Below are 18,571 nucleotides of genomic sequence, written 5' to 3'. Positions count from 1 at the left end.
TGGTCAATAAACAATAGGTGCAGGAGTAGGCCATTCGGCCCTTCGAGCCAGCACCGCCATTTAGTGTGATCATGGCTGATCATCCCCAATCGGTATCCCGTTCCTGCCTTCTCCCCAAATCCTCTGACTACGCTATCTGGTTGGAACGGACACTATGGGTTGAAGGGCCTCGTCCTGTGCTGTGCTGATCTATGTACGGGTGTCAGGTGTTATTGGGAGAAGGCAAGAGAATGGGGTTAGGAGGAAGAGATAGATCAGCCATGATTGAATGGTGGGGTAGACTTGATGGGCCGAATGGCCTAATTCTACTCGTATCTCTTATTATTAATGATTAATTTGCTGCAGTGGAAACCTCTTGGCGATTTGCCCTGGAATATGCAATGCTGTTTTTTCTCTGCCAACATTAAGATGCCACTTTTAAACAGCTTGAGATCACTAACTTTAGTGAAACGAGATTGTCCATTCAATATACAACATCTTCACTCATTCAAACTCACCCAGTCCTCAGGATTTAAAAAAATATTATATGTAGACTTATTTCTAACATACATTTTGACAATGTATATTTCAGATCATGAGTAGAATGAAAACAGGTACAAGTTCCTCAAAATTCCTATTTCCCATTTGACTCCCATCTCTAGTGCTCCATCTTCTCTCCTTACGGGCCTGTCCCACTTAGGTGATTTTCTTTAGGCGACTGCCGGCAAGTACGATGATGGAATTCACCGAAGTCAGCGCCAGCAACAACCTACTTCACCTGGCGACAACCTTCGACAATCTGCACTAACCTGGCTGCAACCTTCGCCAATCTACGCTAACCTGGCTGCAACCTTCGCCAATCTACGCTAACCTGGCTGCAACCTTCGCCAATCTACGCTAACCTGGCTGCAACCTTCGACAATCTACGCTAACCTGGCTGCAACCTTCGACAACACGTACATCAAGCTACGGCTCATTGGCGTCAAACCAACTGTCGCCGAATATTTTTGAACATGTTGAAAATCCAGCGGTGACCAGAAAGACGCTACGACTCTTTGGGCGACTCACGACCGTACAGGTGACACCCCGGCGACCATGTGGTGACAGCCTAGTCGCCAACAGTTGCCTAAGTGGGACAGGCTCCTCTGACCCAAGTCCCAATCTCAGCCATTCACTCTCAACATCAGAGCATTCTTCCATTCATTCATTCATTCTCTATAACTCATCTTCTACTTTCTCATTATTTTGTTTAACATTCTTTATTTCTATCTATCACCTGTCTGAAGTACCTGGAGACATTTTTCTACACTTAAATCAACATAGAGAGGCGTGTTGCTGTTGCAAAATAACAGCTAACCAGTGTTTAAATCTTTTCTATTCTGAAGCAGGTTACTTGTGTTTTGGTCACCTTATATATTGCTCACCTGAAACAATATAGGTTCACCTAGCCTCCAGCAAAGGTCTCAATAGACGTTATACTTAACGATATACAATTCCCTTTTGTGCAGGAACTCTGCAGGTGTTGGTTTACACAGAAGATAGACGCAAAATGCTGAAACGTCACCCATTCCTTTCCTCCAGAGATGCTGCCTGTCCCGCTGAGTTACTCCAGCACTCTGTCTATAATTCCTTTCTATACACTTCCATCATCAATGTTTTAAAATCTTTATAATGGTAACAATCAAATGCATATTCTTCCAAAATTTAAAGAGTGTTCACGACCTACTGAAGTGGTTAGGCGACAAATGGAAAGATCATTAAAAAAAATCTGTTCCCGAGGTGGGGGGGCACTATTTTAATATTAGAAAGTCGATATAAAGGTGGTGAAGATTTTGTTGTTGCTGTGTATACACAGTCCTTCACAACGAGACACATACAAGTTGGAGTTTGTCTTCTGTAACATTTTATTGATCCAATTAGAAGTTAATGGGCCATTATTTTAACAAATGGAAAGTGCACAAAACTCCTCTTTCGCGGCAATGAATGTAAACTTAGTGAATGCGTTTTTGTTGCTGTCTACATACACTGACTGTCCTTCACAAGGAGACCAGACACTCACAGCCCGAGCGCTGCACAAGGCGACGGGACCTTGTACCCGAACCCTAACCCACATTTAGTCGGATCATTCTGTGGTGGGGGTTTTTATATTACGTTTCACAAAAAATAAAAGAAAAACGCAAGCGTTTCACAGCACGAATAGTAAATAAGTTGCGGCCAACCTTGTCCTCGCCTCGCCACCTCCAACACGTGAAGGGGCCGCAGAGGTCTCTCTCCCTCTCCTTGTATCTCTCTATCTCTCTCTCTCTCTCTCTACCTCTCTCTCTCCCCCCCTCTCTGTCCCTCTGCCTCTCTCTCTCTGTCTCCCCCTCTCTCTCTATAAATATATCTCTCCTCCCCTCTCTACCTCTACCTCCTCTCCCCCCCCCTGTCCCCCTCCCTCTCTCTCTCCCCCCCCCCCTCCCTCCTCTCTCTCTCTCTCTCCTCCTCCTCTCCCCCCTCTCCACCCTTTTCTCCCCCCTCCACCCTCCTCTCTCCCCCCCCTCTTCTCTCTCTCCCCCCCCCCTCTCTATAAATATATCTCTCCCTCTCTCTATCTCCCCCCCCCCCTCCTCTCCTCCCCCTCCCCCCCCTCCTCCCCCCCTCTCTCCCCCCCCCCCCTCTCTCTCCCTCTCCCCCTCTCTTTCTCTTCCCCCTCTCTTTCTCTCCCCCTCTCTCTCTCCCCCCCCCCTCTCTATATATATCTCTCCCCCCTCTCCCTCAGTTGTGGACAACTGTCCCGCACAGAGCCCGGGTTGCGACTAACCTGCTGGTCCCGCTGGCCGGAGCCCGCGTCCCCGCCGCACACCCTCAGTGTGTGTGTGTATCTCGGTGGGGGGGGGGTTTAAGGGGGGGGAACAAATAAAAAAATCACATCCACTGGAGGGAGGAAGGTTTTTGTTTTCTGTTCTCTCAAAAAGTAAAAAAAACTTGAGGCAGTGAATGAGGTCATTGGTTTAAAAATAAAAGGATGGCGTCATTGTGAGCCAATCTCTCCGCCGGCCGCATCTCCAATGGGGAGAGGCCGTCCCTGCACTCGCTTCATCCACAATAAAACATGCAGCACACACACACACACAGACACACACACAGACACACACACACACACACACACACACACACACACACACACACACACACACACACACACACACATACACACACACACACACATGCAACACACACACACACACACATGCAACACACACACACACACACACACGCAACACACACACACACACACACACACACACACACACACACACATGCAACAGTCACACACACACACACACACACACAGTCACACACACACACACACACACACAGTCACACACACACACACAGTCACACACACTCACAGTCACACACACACACACACAGTCACACACACACACAGTCACACACACACACAGTCACACACACACACAGTCACACACACACACACACACACACACACACACACACACAGTCACACACACACACACACACACACACACACACACAGTCACACAGTCACACACACAGTCACACACAGTCACACACACACACACAGTCACACACACACACACAGTCACACACACACACACACACACACACACACACAGTCACACACACACACAGTCACACACACACACACAGTCACACCACACACACACACACACACACACAGTCACACACACACACACACACACAGTCACACACACACACACACACACACACACACACACACACACACACAGTCACACACACACACACACACACACACACACACACACACACACACACACACACACACACACACACACACACCTCCCACAGCAGCCGCAGCCCCCACCCTCAGCCCCCACCCTCCAGCCCCCAGCTCCTGCCCCCTGCCCCCAGCCCCCCCCTCCTGCCCCCAGCCTCCAGCCGCACAAACACAGCGCAAATTAGAGGAAATAGAATCTCCCAGAATTGGAAAAAAAAAAACAAAAAAATCCAATATTAGATGGCACAGCTTTAAGGTGAGAGGGGGCAATGTTTAAAGGAGATGTGTGGCAAGGGCAAGTTATTTTCACACAGAGTTTTTAAGAAGGAACTGCAGACAAATGTAAAAATATTGAACTGGAAAAAAAAAAAATTTGTATAGTCTCCGAAAATGTCGGATGAATTTTTTGTTCGAATGGTTCATGAATTGTATATATTTATCAATTGAATGAAGTCTATTTTGAAATTAAAAAAAAAATGCTGGAAAATCGAAGGTAGACAAAAATGCTGGAGAAACTCAGCGGGTGCAGCAGCATCTATGGAGCGAAGGAAATAGGCAACGTTTCGGGCCGAAACCCTTCTGGGTTTCGGCCCGAAACGTTGCCTATTTTCTTCAGGATTTCAGCCTGAAACATTGCCTATTTCCTTCGCTCCATAGATGCTGCTGCACCCGCTGAGTTTCTCCAGCATTTTTGTCAAATTTCACACGGAGATTGGTGGTGAGTATTCACAAGTTATAGGAGTAACATAGAAACATAGGTGCAGGAGTAGAGGCCATTTGGCCCTTCGAGCCTGCACCGCCATTCAACATGATCATTGCTGATCATCCAACTCAGTATCCTGTACCTGCCTTCTCTCCATACCCCCTGATCCCTTTAGCCACAAGGGCCACATCTAACTCCCTCTTAAATATAGCCAATGAACTGGCCTCAACTACCTTCTGTGGCAGAGAATTCCAGAGATTCACCACTCTCTGTATGAAAAATGTTTTTCTCATCTCGGTCCTAAAGGATTTCCCCCTTATCCTTAAACTGTGACCCCTTGTTCTGGACTTCCCCAACATCGGGAACAATCTTCCTGCATCTAGCCTGTCAAACCCCTTAAGAATCTTGTAAGTTTCTATAAGATCCCCTCTCAATCTTCTAAATTCTAGTGAGTACAAACCGAGTCTGTCCAGTCTTTCTTCATATGAAAGTCCTGCCATCCCAGGAATCAGTCTGGTGAACCTTCTTTGTACTCCCTCTATGGCAAGAATGTCTTTCCTCAGATTAGGAGACCAAAACTGTACGCAACACTCCAGGTGTGGTCTCACCAAGACCCTGTACAACTGCAGTAGAACCTCCCTGCTCCTAGACTCAAATCCTTTTGCTATGAATGCTAACATACCATTCGCTTTCTTCACTGCCTGCTGCACCTGCATGCCTACTTTTAATGACTGGTGTACCATGACACCCAGGTCTCGCTGCATCTCCCCCTTTCCTAATCGGCCACCATTCAGATAATAGTCTGGTTTCCTGTTTTTGTAGAATTAGGCCATTCGGCCCATCGAGTCGCCATCCAATCGTGGCTGATCTCTGACTGCCACATAATCCCATTCTCCTGCCTTCTCTCCATAACCCCTTGTTCTAATCAAGAATTTGTTTATCTGCCTTAAATAATATCCACCCACCGACTGACTTGGCCTCCACAGCCCTCTGTGGCAATGAGTTCCACAGATTAACTACCCTCTGACTAAAGAAGTTCCTCCTTTCTAAAAGAGCGCCCTTTAATTCTAAGGCTATGACCATCGGTCCTAGACTCTCCCACCAGCAGAACCATCCTCTCCACATCCACTTTCATTATTCTGTAAGTTTCAATGAGGTATCCTGAGTGCCCTGGACTCAATGCTGGGGTTGGTGGGCTGCTTTAGGACAGGTGATCCACCTGAACCAAACCTGTGCTGTACACGGCAGGTAAATCCCAGGCAGCCTGATGATGCTGAGAGATACCGTCGCCCATGTGCAGGACAGAGGGGTGGACGCCTGCCTGGTCAGCTTGGACCAGGAGAAGGTCTTCGACACACGTACACGAGGGACGTGCTCTCCAAAAGGGGTTTGTGGGTGGGAATCAGAAATTGGATCCAACTGCTCTACATCGATATCTGTAGTGCAGTCCAAATCAATGGGTGGGAATCAGACAGTTTCCCCCCCATCAGGTCTGGAGTCAGGCAGGGTTGCCCTCTCTCTCCTGTCTTGTTTGTCTGCTGTATTGAACCTTTTGCCGAGTCCATCAGGAAGGATGCGAGCATAAGAGGAGTGACATTGCCAGGCAGTGGGGGCATTCAAGTCAAGACCTCCCTGTACATGGACGATGTCGCCGTCTTCTGCTCGGATCCAAGGTCGGTCCGCAGATTGATCAGCATCTGCGACCAGTTTGAGTCGGACACGGGAGCCAGGGTCAACCGCAGGAAGAGCGAGGCCATGCTCTTTGGCAACTGGCCCGACCGATCTTCCATCCCCTTCACCATCAAGCCTGACTTCTTGAAGGTGCTGGGGATCTGGTTCGGGGAGGCTGAGGTGTTTGACAGGAATTGGCTGGAGCGGATAGCCAAGGTGGGGAAGAAACTGGAGCTGCCCTCGGGAAGGCTGCTATGGAGAGGAGACCATTTGCCCACCTCTTTGCAGAGTGTGGATTCGCAAAGAGAGTGTGGAGAGGTTTGCAAGGGGCCCTGTCACGGTTTATTCCGAACAGCTCCATCAACTCGGTGAAAGACACTGTTTGGTGAAAGACACTGTTTGGTCTGCCCGAGCGTTGTTCACCACCCAGCGGAGCGAGATGTCCGTCGTGGAATGTTGCCGACTGGCCCGCTGCAGATGCACTGAAGCTCGGTGCAGCCAACGCCAAGGCTCGTTGGGGGAGGACCACAGTCTAGGTTCCTTCCGCTGCTGGACATTGGGGGCAGGGTGTGGTGGAGACGCCCCTCAAATTAAGGGAAGGGATTCCATGCCAGTGGGCCACATGAGTGGCAAGGGTGTGGGGTCAAATTGTGATTTGTGTAAACAATATTGAATGTATGTATAGCCTCCTAGAGTGGGGGCATTTACAACAGTGGTGTTTCAGTGACTTCTGGATAAGCAGAGAATGTTGGGATATGTATATGCAGGTAGATAAGAAATGGAAGATAGACACAAAAAGCTGGAGTAACTCAGCGGGACAGGCAGCATCTCTGGAGAGAAAGAATGGGTGACATTTCGGGTCGAGACCCCTCTTCAGATAAGAAATGATCTTGGCATCCTGTTCAGCACAGACATTGTGGGCCAAAGGGCCTGTTCTTGTGCTGCGCTGTTCAATGTTCTGCCTTACTCAGCAGTGTTAGCACCTATCTTTACACAAGGGTTGAAGTGACTCAGCGGGTCAGGCAGCATCTCTGGAGAACATGGATAGGAGATGTTTTGGTCCCCCTGGTTGCTATCCCTACCCGTGTTTAAGGGATGACCTCACAGGATCTTATTGTGGTGGATAAAATCATGAGAGAAATAGATCGGGTAGATGCACAGTCTCTTGCCCAGAGTATGAGGGGAAACCTTTTCACACAAAGGGTGGTGGGTGCATGGAACAAGCTGCCAGAGGAGGTAGTTGAGGCTGGGACTATCCCAACTTTAAGAAACAGTTAGACAGGTACATGGATAGGACAAGATTGGAGGGATATGGACCAAACGTGGGCAGGTGGGACTGGTGTAGCTGGGACATGTTGGTCGGTGTGGGCCAACATATCCGGTGTGGTTTCCACATTGTATCACTCTATGACGTTGCCCCTGTCCCTTGATGTCAATCGGTAGAAGAACCCTAGGCAGCAGTCTTCCTCCCACAGAGTTTTGGTGTTGGCTGCACCGAGCTTCAGAACATTCTTCAACACGTACTCCTGCAGTCTGGAATGGGCTAGTCACCCCTCACTGCCAGCCCTCCCTCTGACTCGACCTTTGGCTAAATGTGATCAAGCTATCTTCCTCTCATCTCTCTCCACTCCTCATGCTATTTTGCAACGGGCAGGGCAATGCACCAAATCAGGTTATGCAAGGTACACCAAAGTGCTGGAGAAACTCAGCGGGTGCAGCAGCATCTATGGAGCGAAGGAAATAGGCAACGTTTCGGGCCGAAACCCTTCTTCAGTCTGAAGCTGATTTACTCCAGCATTTTTGTGTACCTGGGATTTTCCAACATCTGCAGTTCCTTCTTAAACACAGGTTATGAAAGGTTCCTCCATTTCATAATTTAACATTAAAATCCTATTACAATATAATACCATAAAACCGTGTTTATCCCAGGAGGGAAGTTGATCTGCCAACATTCATAAAACACAACAAGATACATGAAACTTGAAATTAAAGTGACGTGGAAAGTCCAGGATTGGGGATGTGCATAGATTAGTGGGGGAGGGGGGCAGAGGGAGGGGGGAGGGGGAGTCAGTCTCCGTCTACCCTGAAAGTGGAATCTCATGTAGATAGGGTGGTAAAGAAAGCTTTTGGTGTGCTGGCCTTTATAAATCAGAACATTGAGTATAGAAGTTGGGATGTAATGTTAAAATTGTACAAGGCATTGGTGAGGCCAATTTTGGAGTATGGGGTACAATTTTGGTCACCTAATTATAGGAAGGATGTCAACAAAATAGAGAGAGTACAGAGGAGATTTACTAGAATGTTGCCTGGGTTTCAGCAACTAAGTTACAGAGAAAGGTTGAACAAGTTAGGGCTTTATTCTTTGGAGCGCAGAAGGTTAAGGGGGGACTTGATAGAGGTCTTTAAAATGATGAGAGGGATAGACAGAGTTGACGTGGATAAGCTTTTCCCACTGAGAGTAGGGAAGATTCAAACAAGGGGACATGACTTGAGAATTAAGGGACAGAAGTTTAGGGGTAACATGAGGAGGAACTTCTTTACTCAGAGAGTGGTAGCTGTGTGGAATGAGCTTCCAGTGGAGGTGGTGGAGGCAGGTTCGATTTTATCATTTAAAAATAAATTGGATAGTTATATGGACGGGAAAGGAATGGAGGGTTATGGTCTGAGTGCAGGTAGATGGGACTAGGGGAGAATACGTGTTCGGCACGGACTAGAAGGGTCGAGATGGCCTGTTTCCGTGCTGTAATTGTTATATGGTTATATGGTTATACCCCACGACAGAAGGGGGAGGAGTTGCACAGTTTGATAGACACAGGGAAGAAGGATCTCCTGTGGCGTTCTGTGCTGCATCTTGGTGGAACCAGTCTGCTGCTGAAGGTGCTCCTCAGGTTGACCAGTGTGTCACGGAGGGGGTGAGGAGCTGTATTGTCCAAGATGCTCCGAAGTTTGAGGAGCATCCTCCCCTCTAAGACCACCTCCCATGAATCCAACTCCTACTCCCCAGGACAGAGCTGTTAATATCCTTTATAAGGATTGTTACATTTAAGTGAGGCACATGATATAGGTTCATTTGTCATGTAAACCGAGGCACAGTGAAAAACATTGTTTTGCATGTGAAATTATATTGAGATCATTTTTTTCCCAAAAATAAATAGTGTATATAAGATAACAAAGCAAGTCAAACATGGTAAAGAGTTTAGTGGTTCATCAGTATAGTTTGAGTGCCAAATACCTTCCGATTCAGGAAGTTGAATGGTAGTTCCAGCTCACAATATGATTAGTTTAGTTTAGAGATACAGCGCGGAAACAGGCCCTTTGGCCCACCGAGTCCATGCCGATCTAACACTATTCTACACATACACCAAGCCAATTAACCTATATCCCTGTACATTTTTGGAGTGTGGGAGGAAACCGAAGATCTTGGAGAAAACCCAAGCGGTCACGGGCAGAATGAATGAATGAATAAGTTTATTGGCCAAGTATTCACATACAAGGAATTTGCCTTGGTGCTCCACCCGCAAGTGACAACATGACATACAGCGACAGTTAGAAATGACACATAAAACATTAAACATTAATAATAAAACATTGTTGATTAAACGTGTGAATTAAATAAAATACCAGAGCAAAAAGAGGCTACAGATTTTTGGTTATTGAGTAGAGCTACTACTCGTGGGGAAAAAAAGCTGTTTTTATGTCTGGCTGTGGCAGCTTTGACAGTCCGGAGTCGCCTTCCAGAGGGAAGTGATTCAAAGAGTTTGTGGCCAGGGTGAGAGGGGTCAGAGATGATCTTACCCGCTCGCTTCCTGGCCCTTGCAGTGTACAGTTCATCAATGGAGGGAAGGTTGCAGCCAACAACCTTCTCTGCTGATCGGACGATTCGCTGCAGCCTCCAGGTGTCGTGCTTGGGGGCTGAGCCAAACCAGACCATGATGGAGAAGGTGAGGACAGACTCTACGATGGCCGTGTAGAATTGGACCATCATTGCCTGTGGCAGATTGTGCTTCCACAGCTGCCGCAGGAAGTACATCCTCTGTTGTGCCTTTTTGACTGTGGAGTTGATGGTGGCCCCCCACTTAAGGTCCTTGGAGATGATGGTTCCCAGGAACTTAATAGACTCCACAGATGTGACTGTGGTGTTATTGATGGTGAGTGGGGTGAGGGGAGGGGGAGCTCTCCTAAAGTCTACAATCAATTCCACTGTCTTCAGAGCGATGAGCTCCAGGTTGTTGCAATGGCACCAATGTACAAACTCCATACAGACAGCACCCACTGTCAGGATCGAACCCGGGTCTCGGTTCTGTAAATGCTGTAAGGCAGCAACTCTACCACTGCGCCACCGTGCCAACCAATTCTTTGATCATCTCCTGGATGATCCAGTGTAATTTTAACATCACTGAAACTGGTTTAACTCTGTAGGTAACCAGTGCCACAGATATTTTGGGAGCAGTGAATGGCAGATCCATATTGTGCAATACACACAAGCCGCAAAGAATCAGCAAGATAGCACAAAACAACAAGTGTTGGTTCCCCTGTTGCTTGGAAAACAAAACTGACACTTACTGAAAGATGAGTGGCTATTTGCAGTTTATTTCTTCTGAAATATTGAACTTTGTGTTACATCTATGAGAAAGATGTTTCCATTTTTTGTTTGGTTATAATTCCCAACAAGTCAATGCACTTCACGAGTAGATGGTAAAATTAACTCCTCTCTCCAAACGGGTGCTACGAGCAGATGCTGGTTTAAATCGAAGGTAGACACAAAATGCTGGAGTAACTCAGCGGGTGAGGCAGCCTCTGGAGAAAAGGAATGGGCGACGTTTCGGGTCGAGACCCTTCTTCAGACTGAAGGTAGATAAAAATGCTGGAGAAACTCAGCGGGTGAGGCAGCATCTATGGAGCGAAGGAAATAGGTGACGTTTCGGGTCAAGAAGTGTAGGCTTGGCGATCGCTTCACCCAAGATCTCCGCTCGGTTTACAATAACCAACCTGATCTCCCGGTGGCTCAGCACTTCAACTATCCCTCCCATTCCAAATCCGACCTTTCTGGCCTGGGGCTCCTCCATGGCCAGAGTGAGGCCCACCATAAATTGGAGGAGCAGCACCTCATATTTCTCTTGGGTAGTTTACACTCCAGCAGTATGAACATTGACTTCTCCAATTTCAGGTAGTCCCTACTTTCTCCTTCTTTCCCCTCCCCTTCCCAGCTCTCCCACAGCCCACTGTCTCCGCCTCCTGTGAAATCTTCTCCAGACTGATGTCACATTGTTACATTGAACTTACAGGCATGTCACATTGTTAATCACCTGTCTACCTCAAACTTGAAAGAATCAAAACTACTGTTACAAGCTTGCTCCGTTACTTAGACCTGAATTCACCTCTCCTGCTCTAGTTTCATATTTATCTTTGAGCCTGTGCAGAACCCTCTCTCTCACATCTGCATCTGTCTATTATCATAGTCTCCTGCAGTAGTTTGAGATGTAACAGTACCCTTCTGCACAGGAGCTTCAATTCCACATCAAAACCAACAGATACATCATCCTGCCTGGGCCCCTTTGGCAACCCTCCAGGTCCACGGATTCCTTGCCGGCATCTCTGTGCCGGCTGCTCTTTCCACCTTACATCCTCAGAGAAATGTCACAGGAATTCCAGGAACATCGCATAGCAGTGGGTCATAAAACGATAGATAGAAACTGTGCGAACCATTGCAGAACAAGTGCCAAACCTAAAGTAAAGCCCAGTCCGTAGAAGGGTCTCGACCCGAAACATCACCCATTCCTTCTCTCCAGAGATGCTGCCTGTCCCGCTGAGTTACTCCAGCATTTTGTGTCTATGTAAGGTTGACACTGCTATATCTGCCATATCCCAAGGTTTGGAGATACAGGCCCTTCGGCCCATCGAGTCCACGCTGACCATTGGTCACCCATTCACATCAGTTCAATGTTATCCCACTTTCTCATCCATTGGGGCAATTTTACATGGAAACACACATAGAAACATAGAAAATAGATGCAGGAGTAGGCCATTCGGCCCTTCGAGCCTGCACCACCATTCAATATGATCATGGCTGATCATCCAACTCAGTATCCTGTACCTGCCTTCTCTCCATACCTCCTGATCCCTTTAGCCACAAGGACCACATCCAACTCCCTCTTAAATATAGCCAATGAACTGGCCTCAACTACCCTCTGTGGCAGAGAATTCCAGAGATTCACCACTCTCTGTGTAAAAAATGTTTTTCTCATCTCGGTCCTAAAGGATTTCCCCAATACCGTGTGCTTTAAGTTTGTATACTAATCTCTTATGTGGGACCTTGTCGAAAGTCTTCTTACAGAGATCATTTAAACCTACAAACCTGCATGTTTTTGGGACGTGGGAGGAAACTGGAGCATCCGGGGGAAACCCACGTGGCCACGGAAAGAACATGTAAACTACACAGAGGCCGTAACCAAGGTCAGGATCGAACCCAGATGTCTGACGCTGTGAGGCAGCAGCTCTACCTGCTGCGCCACTGAGCTGCCTCTTTTCTGTTTGTCTCTGGGCCAGGAATAATACTGATCCTTGAGGACAATTTGATGGAGCAGCACATGTGACTGACTCACAGAGCTCAGCTTCTTCCCCTCTGTTATCGTGCTTCTGAATGGCCGTCCCACAAGCTGGGCACGGTCCTGATTTTCCAACTCCGTAACATTTTTGTCCATGCTGTTAACCCAATATGTACAAGTCTGCATCTTATTAGTCTTTTTCCCTCAAGTTGTCTATTCATTAATATTCTTCCAAAGATGTTGAAAATATTCGCACAACATGGACATATGGAAACATAGAAAATAGGTGCAGGAGTAGGCCATTTGGCCCTTCGTGCCTACACCGCCATTCATTGCGATCATGGCTGATCATCCACCATCAGTAACCCGTGCCTGCCTTCTCCCCTTATCCCCTGATTCTTCTCGCCCCTAGAGCTCTATCTATTTGAAATTCATCCAGTGATTTGGCCTCTACTACCTTCTGTGGCAGAGAATTCCACAAATTCACAACTCTCTGGGTGAAAAAGTGTTTTCTCATCTCAGTTTTAAATGGCCTCCCCTTTATTCTTAGACTGTGGCCCCTGGTTCTGGACTCCCCCATCATTGGGAATTTGTTTCCTGCATCTAGCTTATCCAGTCCTTTTATAATTTTATACGTTTCTATAAGATACCCTCTCATCCTTCTAAATTCCAGTGAATACAAGCCCAGTCTTTCCAATTTTTCCTCATATGACAGTCCTGCCATCCCAGGGATTAACCTCGTGAACTTACGCTGAATATATGGCAAATATTCTTTAAACATGCCATGAATGTTTGTAATATTCTAGAGCAGATATTGTCTCCAATACTAAACCTAAACAAATGTTAGCAAACACGAGGTATGCAAAACAAGGCATATTTCTTGGTGTGGGCTATTGAAGAACTGAATGTAACAAGATATTTATGAGGCCATGAAATGATTTCTTGCCCTTTGAGAATGAGAAGTACTTCATGGAAACAAACTCCATTCTTTCATGGAATTTTAAAAAGTGCAGTTGAAAAAAAAATCAAAACTAAGCACACATGATGCTACAAGCATTTCATGAATTTCTAATGGGCTGCCCACTTGTACCTCTGTCATCAGTGTAGCCATAATAATACTCTTTTGTTCCCATGCCAAATTTACAAATGAAAGAAAGTGCCCTGACTAAGAGTACATTATACTTCCATTTACTTTTGTTCTTCGCTTGTGAAGCTGGTTATTTTTACTATCTGCTCAAAATGCCCCATGCCCTTGCAGTAATCGTAGCATAGCTTTCCCTCCCGTCATTCCTTGTTCTTCCCGCTCCTGTCGGGCAGAAGGTACAGAAGGTTGAAAGCGCGCACCACCAGACTCAGGAACAGCTTCTTCCCCTCTGTAATCAGGCTTCTGAACGGTGCTTCCATAAGCCAGGGCACTGTCCGATTCACCCCGACCCCATTACAGACATCGAACGTTGTCTGTGGAACTGATGCGCTACAATGCTGAGAACTATATCCTGCACTCTGTATCTTCCCCTTTGCTCCACCTGCTGTACTTGAGTTTGGCTTGATTGTATTTGTGTGGTATATCTGATTTGTATGGATAGTACACAAAACAAAGCTTATCACTATATATGTGACAATAATCCTAAATCGTGTAAGAAAGAACTGCAGATGCTGGATAAAATTGAAGGTAGGCACAAAATGCTGGAGTAACTCAGGGGGTGAGGCAGCATCTATTGAGAGAAGGAATGGGTGACGTTTTGGGTCGAGACCCTTCTTCAGACTGATGTCGGGGGAGGGGGCGGGCCCTGTTAGGATGCTGACTAACATTTGTTACATCACAATAATATTCATTTCTCTATATTAGGCAATTAAAATCTCCACCCAAGACAGTTTCCTCTGCAGCCCCTCAACACTCAACAGCACCACCACTGCCAAATCACCCTCTGTCAACTTCCAAGCATTGAGCAGAATTGTATCTGGACTAGAGGCATGCACCCTACCACCACAGGAGCACATCAGAGGAAGGCGAATGACTCATGTTATGGTTCGCCAAAGAATTGCCTTGGTCTGTGAGGGTGTGGCAGAGCACAGTTCCAACATTGACGGGAAACAGATCAATACAATAGCCCTCCACTCCCCTCACCCCCCCGGCACACTGACCCCCCATCCTCCAGACAATCCCAGCTAAGTGCTGCACCAACACAGCTTCAACATGCACTACCATTCTGTCAACAACTAGGTGGACTACACTTTGGGACTTCCCTACCACTGGAAGTTCAGGACTTCCACAAGGTAATTATAACAAGGGGCATCTCATTGAAACATATAAGGGCTTGGACACGCTAGAGGCAGGAAACATGTTCCTGATGTTGGGGGAGTCCCGAACCAGGGGCTACAGTTTAAGAATAAGAGGTAAGCCATTCAGAACGGAGATGAGGAAACACTTTTTCTCACAGAGAGTGGTGAGTCTGTGGAATTTTCTGCCTCAGAGGGCAGTGGAGGCAGGTTCTCTGGATGCTTTCAAGAGAGAGCCAGATAGGGCTCTTAAAGATAGCGGAGTCAGGGGATATGGGGAGAAGGCAGGAACGGGGTACTGATTGGGGATGATCAGCCACGATCACATTGAATGGTGGTGCTGGCTCGAAGGGCCGAATGGCCTACTCCTGCACCTATTGTCTATTGTCTATTGTCTAACATGGGCAGTGAATATTGGCCTTTTCATTGGCATCCACATCCAGTGTATAAATATAACATAAACCAAGACAGAAATATGAATAGACAGAAAATGTGAGGAATGCACAGCAGGTCGGGGAAAACTCAAAGAGAAGTTAGTATTAAGTTGTAGAGTGGGTGGGGATGGATGGATAAGACTGGTGTTACCTTGTGGATAAACTGTACATGAAGTCATCTGGTGACACAAGGAACTGCAGGTGCTGGAATCTTGAGCAAAACACAAAGTGCTGGAGGAACTCAGTGGGTCAGGCAGCATCTGTGGAGAGAATGGACAGGTGGCACTTCGGGTCAGGACCCTTCTTCAGTCTGATTGATGAAGTCACCTGATTGGTAGAAAATATGTGTGGTTAGGGAGAAACAACATAAACAATGGAACATGAATGCTAAGAGGGAAGTTAAAGAATAAGAACAACCTTCTTTGTATTTACCCAGAGTAAATACAAAACATGGGAAAGCAGGATTTAGTTACTATGCAACAAATAGCTGGAATAAACTTCCTGAAGATTTAAGACTTGCCTCAACTTTGACCACTTTTAAAATAAGACTGAAAACTTTTATGTTTACTTTAGCTTTCAGCTAAATCTTAACTACACTTTTAACTTTTGCACTTTTTATAATGCATTTTTAATTTTGCTTTTCTTTTCTTTTAGTTCTATTTTATTTCATTTTATTATTTCATTTTATTGTATGACATGTTTTTATGTGAAGCACTTTGAGTCTGCCTCGTGTATGAAATGTGCTATATAAATAAAGTTGCCTTGCCTTGCCTTCTCCACGTGACTGCGTGGGTCTTCTCTGAGATCTTCAGTTTCCTCCCACACTCCCAAGACAAACAGGTTTGTAGGTTAATTGGCTTGGTGTATGTGTATATTGTCCCTAGTTTATGTAGCATGTGTAAATTGTCCCTAGTGTGTGTTAATGTGCAGGGATCGCTGGTCGGCGTGGACTCGGTGGGCCGAAGGGCCTGTTTCCACACTGTATCTCTAAACTAAACTAAAGATCGGTGGAGATAGAACAATGGAGTCAGTATTAGTGATGGATTTTCTACTGCAAAATTACCCAGTTCTGATCAGGAGCAAGCTCGAACCATTGCACAGTCCTATAAAAACACATTTGAAATATGTTGTTGATTTAACATTACTACAGAATAAATGACTCAATAATCAATGAAAATATCATTCATAGTTATATTTGCCAGTGTAAAGTAATTAGTTGTAATAATCTAGCTGGGAACTTAGTGCACTGTTAATACAGGACGTCAACAGGTTACACATACCTGGCTTGGTCACACCCCTACATCAAATTCGCATAATATTAATATCTCCAAAGTTTCACACACATACATATATTAGAAACATAGAAAAGTAGGCCTTTCAGCCCCGAGCCAGCACCGCCATTCAACATGATCATGGCTGATCATCTAAAATCAGCACCCCGTTCCTGCTTTTTCCCAATATCCCTTGATTCCTCTAAGAGCTAAATCTAACTCTCTCTTGAAAACTTCCAGTGAATTGGCCTCCACTGCCTTCTGTGGCAGAGAATTCCACAGATTCACAACTCTCTGGGTGAAGAAACTTTTCCTCATCTCAGTCCTAAATGACCTACCCCTTATTCTTAAACCGTGACCCCTGGTTCTGGACTCCCCCAATATCGGGGACATTCTTTCCTACGAATGGCAGAAATCTCCCTCTCGCTCTCAACTTTAAGTAATTGCTCTTCCATCTCAAGAGTCAAGAGTGTTTTATTGTCATGCGTACTGAAACGGAACAATGAAATTCTTACTTGATGGAGCACCACGATGATGTAGACACGGTACTCATGGAGAATCGAATAAACAAACCTATAAAAACATTCAATAAGTAACAAACCAATACAGTGCAAAAAAACCAAAGCCCAGTCCCCAATAATGTGAATTTGAGCTTTCCTTGTTGTGTGGTTACTATACCAAGTGATTATTGTGTATTTTCCGACATGGATAAAACAGACATGTGTGTAAAATGAAATCTGCTCATTACCTGTCTATCAATGCGTCGTGTGATTATATAACATTAGCTAAGGCGAGGTTTTGAAAATAATCTCAACCTGTTGAAAATACACAAATCATTTAAAAATGATAAACATAATTAATTCTGTTAGTTGAATTAGATAAGCGTAGAACTGTGATCATTAATATTTATGAAACTAATGCCAGGCTGGAGTAAGTGGGCAGAGAATGCTGGACTGCTGTTGTGTTTCTCTTCACTATGCTCACTGCTGCTGCCAATCCCATCTGCATCCTACACTGTCAACATCTGATGGCTTGTCTTTATTGTGATTAGGGCTCGAGCAGTTGGCACAGTCCACCCACACCATTGTTGCCACGGGTGATACCGTTTATTTAAGTACCACAACTAAGATTAGAATTTGCTATTAAGGTTTCGAGCATATTTGAGATGGGGGGGGGGGAGGGGAATGACTTAGTTGAGAATTTGGGTGCTTAGAATTTCAAGTAGATTTGGGGCACTTCGCAGAGTTAGTTTCAGGGGTACACGAGGAACTGCAGATGCTGGAATCTTGAGCAAAACACAAAGTGCTGGAGGAACTCGGTGGGCCAGGCAGCATCTGTAAAGAGAATGAACAGACAACATTTTAAGAAACACAAAAACATAGAAAATAGGTGCAGGAGGAGGCCATTCGGCCCTTCGAGCCAGCACCGCCATTCATTGTGCTCATGGCTGATCGTCCCCAATCAACAACCCGTGCCTGCCTTCTCCCCACATCCCTTGATTCTACTAGCCCCTAGAGCTCTATCTAACTCTCTCTTAAATCCATCCAGTGACTTGGCCTCCACTGCCTCTGTGGCAGGGAATTCCACAAATTCACAACTCTCTGGGAGAAAAAGTTTTTTCTCATCTCAGTCTTAAATGGCCTCCCCTTTATTTTAAGACTGTGGCCCCTGGTTCTGGACCCGCCCAACATTGGAAACATTTATCCTGCATTTAGCTTGTCCAGTCCTTTTATAATTTTATATGTTTCTATAAGATGCCCCCTCATCATTCTAAACTCCAGTGAATACAAGCCTAGTCTTTTCAATCTTTCCTCATATGACAGTCCCGCCATCCCAGGGATCAACCTCGTGAACCTACGCTGCACTGCCTCAATCACAAAGATGTTCTTCCTCGAATTAGGAGA

The 18,571-nt window shown here is 46.0% G+C and overlaps 1 protein-coding gene across 1 annotated transcript in view; it reads right to left on the bottom strand.

The window, feature by feature from the left end:
• dusp16 (dual specificity phosphatase 16) overlaps positions 1-2,910 on the bottom strand; it is a 37,176-nt gene extending 34,266 nt beyond the window's left edge. Inside the window, exon 1 of the mRNA XM_055650036.1 lies at positions 2,783-2,910. The gene's annotated coding sequence lies outside the window, so the exon portion shown is untranslated. The remainder of the gene's footprint in view (positions 1-2,782) is intronic.
• Positions 2,911-18,571: the final 15,661 nt, after the last annotated feature.

Source organism: Leucoraja erinacea, chromosome 19 (genome assembly GCF_028641065.1).
Source record: "Leucoraja erinacea ecotype New England chromosome 19, Leri_hhj_1, whole genome shotgun sequence".
NCBI lineage: Eukaryota > Metazoa > Chordata > Chondrichthyes > Rajiformes > Rajidae > Leucoraja > Leucoraja erinaceus.
Note: the sequence above shows the minus strand (reverse complement) of the source record. Positions and strands in the feature narration are given on the sequence as shown.